At 46.4% G+C, this 4799-nt stretch overlaps 1 long non-coding RNA gene across 1 annotated transcript; it reads right to left on the reverse strand.

The window, feature by feature from the left end:
* Nucleotides 1-249: 249 nt before the first annotated feature.
* On the reverse strand, nucleotides 250-1929 carry LOC135377010 (uncharacterized). Its single transcript, XR_010417976.1, has 3 exons — nucleotides 1763-1929; nucleotides 1611-1678; nucleotides 250-322 (listed from the first exon to the last, which is right to left on the reverse strand). It is a non-coding gene; the product is annotated as an uncharacterized LOC135377010 (long non-coding RNA).
* Nucleotides 1930-4799: the final 2870 nt, after the last annotated feature.

Raw genomic sequence — 4799 nt, forward strand, 5'->3', positions numbered from 1 at the left:
CTACTCTTTTAGGTAACCAGCCCTGCATAAAGTATGCGGTCTTTGGTTACAGGGAATGGATGACAATATTGCTTCTGGGTAGCTACCGTAATTGGATCAGCCCTCGAATAACCTAACGGATTAGAAGAACAATGGCGTGCACCCGCATACAGGGTGTGGTCAGAAAATCGTGCACGCTCAGCGTCTCTGCGGTGTCATTTCGTTATTAATCTATTTAGCGTTAATAATTTAAAACAATTACGATACTCACGTATGCGCATGGGTCCCCCTTCCGGTTGCGGCAGAGGCTCTGGCGCAGCTTCAGCCAGAAGAGCCATGGTACCTTAAATGATATATGAACGTATTGATGAGGTGTCAAAAGGAATTTTATATGTAACGCGACCGCGTCGGATTTTCTGACCAGACGGGACCAGTCAAAAAAAGAAAAAGAAACGCAACCCGTGTACTTTTCCACACAGGAGTAATTTTTTGAATCCGTGTTAGCGCCGCGAAGCAACTCTGGCTATGAGCGGCGTAGAGACGTGGGCAGATGCAGAGAGTACAGCAGGAAGGAGTGGAAGACAGGGGGTTAGTATGCGTCCTGGCCCGACTTCCGGGGGAACTCTGCCGACATTCGTTTGGAAAGTCTGCCAGAAAACCCAATTAAAATCTCAGATAGCACATCCGGTGGTAGGATTAGAAGCCACGAACTCTCAGTCTTCATACGGGACCTTGGCGACCACGAACGAGAGTATTCCATCAGCCATGCCGTTAGTAGCCGTAATTTGCTAAACAGCACATAACATTTCGAGAACAACAACAACAACAAAAAAGAAAAAGCTGCATTATCAAATATCATCGGGATCCCAAAAGACTCCGGATGTCCCAGGATGAACACAGATCAGTAGAGCCACTTATCAGTCGCCCCAGGCACGCTTACTGTGTGCTGACACAATGCAATTAACTAGGGCGATGGTGCTTTGTAGGGCGTAAAGCGGGTTACGTTTACGTCAACGAGCGTCCCAGACCATCACTTCTCTTCTTGTGCTGCGTTTTGTTTAGATGTTGGTCGTGTGAAATATATAAAAACTCACATAAAAAGTCTACATACAAACTATAAAAAGTCACATTTCTCAACTACAGAAAGTGCTTCTGTCTTCCTCCCTTGTTTCCGTGTCTCTCGATTTTCTTGTTCGACATCTACATACTAGCTAGCCTGCGCCCTTTCCATTTTGCCGAACCCAATTATGTCATGGACTATTTAAGATGCTCGTTCGCGTAGAAATACGATTCATTCAAGAACACTCCAAAACCATGCAGCTACCTCCGCTACAATGATTATCTCCATAGCTTCATCAACCTATTCTCTAAAGTCTGTCTGCATGAATGTGCACGCATTGGCACACAATATACATGACCGTACCAGTGGCGGGTCTACGCCCTGGGTTTGCGGGCGGTTTGTTTGTTGAAGCGCGTAGATGGGAGAGGAGAGAGGGAAATCCTGTTTATTTTAAATAAACTATTTTTGAGGGGCGATCGCCCCCCCCCCCCCCCCCCTAGATCCGCCACTGGACCGTACTCATATGAGATGCATTCATTGTGTTTATCTCCTCCTGTCGATTACGACTTGCCAAAGATGAGAGCGAAAAGGAAGATGGTACGAAGGCAGGACATGGTGATAAAGCTTCCGATTGAGTTGCTGGGAAGAAACATGAAATCGCTCGTTTGGAACAAGTAGATGAGAAACAGGCCATGCGTTACGTGAAACATCGAATATGCTTACCTGTTGAAACAATCGATGTGATTGTGGGTCCCCTGCACGTCCCCCAGTACATATATGCATGGAGCTGGTACAGGATGACTCGAAGCACGTGTTGTTCCCCGTGAGGTTCCGGTGAAACCGATGTACGAGGAGGAACGCCGCGCTGGCTGTGCGCCACATGTTTTGGAACTACGCTTACGGGAATCCTGGGCCACATGTGACGGATTCAGCGTAAAAGTACACGTTTGCTGCGCACTTTTCGCTGCGTTATAAACAGACGTCGATAAAGGGTCCGAAAGAGGTAGTGGAATTTCTCCACGAAATGGCTTCGCAATATTTGTTTTGCATGCTCGGAAAAGCTTTTCGTCCGTTAGTACGTTCAGGGACCGTCAAACAAACTCTGATACGTTCGGCACGTGGACCACCTGTGGTTTCACTGAAGTGCGCGAATATCTGCTCATAGCAACGAGCATATTTTACATTTATCGAAGTGTTAGGGAATTTGTCTCCTTGCACGACCCTCAACATACGGTCAACCCTTACGTACGTGCCATCATATCCAACGTGCTTGTGTACCCAAAACCGATAAAGTCGGCCAGCGTGATAATATTTTTTCCCTACACCAAACCACCCCATCTTACATCGAAAATACCGTTACGTCCAACATTATCCGAAGTGAGACAGCTGAAAAAGGGCATGTTTTCCTTTCGATGCAACTGAAAGTTTTCAAATACTAAGCGGTCGCTGTCACTACACCACGTAATATAATAATAACTTAATAATTGGGTGCTTACGTCACGAGAGAACTGAGATCATGAGCGACGCCACAGCGGTCGGTCTGTAGATTGCTTTTGCCACCTGAGGTTATTGAACGTGCGATGAAAGCTAATCACACGGCACCCCGTATTTAACGTCCCTCACGGAAGACGACGTGTCTAAGCAACTTGTACCCTGCCACCAAGTTGCTGACGTCCTCGGCCGGGATCGAACGGAGCGGAGTTCATCCGGAGCCGACGGTCGGGTCATTATACTGGTAAGCTCATACGGTAAGGTATGCCTTGTGCAGTGAAACAAACAAATAAACTAAATGAATAAGCTTCTGTCATCAGATATTTCTGCTACATATTTTAAAAATGCTAGAGGGGGCTTTTGTTCTTACTATGAGAGCCGTGACACGCATGTGAAGCTCGAGTCGTGATGCACCGCTCTTACAGATATCGAAGACATCAACGTCTGCCACAGCGAATGTTTTCGGGAAACAATAAACCGCCATTTCTTGAAGTGGTCTGTACTGAACCATTCTCATTTATATTAGTAGTACAGCATCTATGAAATTCACAAACATTGCCACCAGGGCAGCGTCATCGTCGCGTCTGGGCCCGCTTTTTTGGCGATTTTTTTCCCGTACGCGAGAGGCGGCGCCCGGGTGGAGGGCCGCTCGCGCGCTTACCGATGGGCGGCGCATGGCCGGACGGCTGCCCGCGCGCTTACACTCGCAAATTGTTAAGCCTGGGCCGTCTTCTTTCGCCATTTTTCCGCCTGGGCCGACTTGACTTGCAATTTTTTTCACCGATACAACAGGTGTGTTGTAGGTGGTTTACATGCAAATACATACATGCAAAGGATAGCCATACACAAAAGTACAAGTGAAAATATATTTATTAAAGTCATTAGTGCCGAGAATTATGTTATGGCTCTGTGTGAAGGAGAAAAAGTCAGCCCAAAAAACCTGAAGCAGAAGAAACACAATACAATACACATAATAAACAACATACTTATTACAGGTATGATGCTATACCATTGAAGGGGTATCACACATCATACACAATATTTTCATATGAACGTTCATACACACACGTTTTCAATGAATCAGAATTAAAATGGGTACCACATTTAATCAAATATATTTTTAATCAATACGGTTACAATCAAAATTATAAGTTTTATTATTAAATGTCTAACATTATTACATGTGAGCACCATAGTGGAGTTTTAATTACAAAGTTCTGATGGACGTACATAACTTGTATAACGTAGCTATGTTGAATATTCCAATATGGCACACATTTAATTAATCAGATTCTTATGAAGTGATCGGTGGTCGGCACGTTGGCGGAGGGCAGTGCATTCGTTTACCGTCGCGCATTTTTCAACCGAGCCGACTTCACTCGCGATTTTTTTTCCAGCGCACGGTGGGGGGCGGTCCGAGTGCTCACCAGCGGGCCGAAGGGCTGAGCGTGCCCTTATCATTGTCATTTTTCACCCTGGGCCGACTTCTTTGGCGATTTTTCCGCCTGCGCCGACTTCGTTCGCATTTTTTTAGGTGGCGCGTGGGCACTTTACTCAAGTGGGGACATGCACACTGACAACCCTTGGGCCGACTTCATTCACATTTTTCACCCTGGGCCGACTTCATTCACATTTTTCACCCTGGGCCGACTTCATTCATATTTTTTTCTCGCTAGAACAGCTGCGCGGTGGGCGGTTTACACGCAAGTAGGGACGTGAACACTGACAAAACCTGGCCCGACTTCATTCACATTTTTCACCCAGGGCCGACTTCATTCATATTTTTTTCTCGCTAGAACAGCTGCGCGGTGGGCGGTTTACACGCAAGTAGGGACGTGAACACTGACAACACCTGGCCCGACTTCATTCACATTTTTCACCCTGGGCCGACTTCATTCATATTTTTTTCTCGCTAGAACAGCTGCGCGGTGGGCGGTTTACACGCAAGTAGGGACGTGAACACTGACAACACCTGGCCCGACTACATTCACATTTTTCACCCAGGGCCGACTTCATTCATATTTTTCCCCGCTACAAAGCTGCGCGGCGGACGGTTTACATGCAAGTTGGGACATGCGTGCTGTCATCCCAGCCAGGCGACGCTACCATAATAACACCTGGGCCAGCTTCACAGGCATTTTTTTTCTTACAACAGCCGTGCAGTGGGCGGTTTACATGCAAGTATAGATATGCAAAGGATAGCCATACACAAAAATACAAGATGAAGTATATTTATTAAAGCCAATAGTGGCAGGAATTATGTTGTGAC

Source organism: Ornithodoros turicata, chromosome 1 (assembly GCF_037126465.1).
Source record: "Ornithodoros turicata isolate Travis chromosome 1, ASM3712646v1, whole genome shotgun sequence".
In the NCBI taxonomy this organism is placed as follows: Eukaryota; Metazoa; Arthropoda; class Arachnida; order Ixodida; family Argasidae; genus Ornithodoros; species Ornithodoros turicata.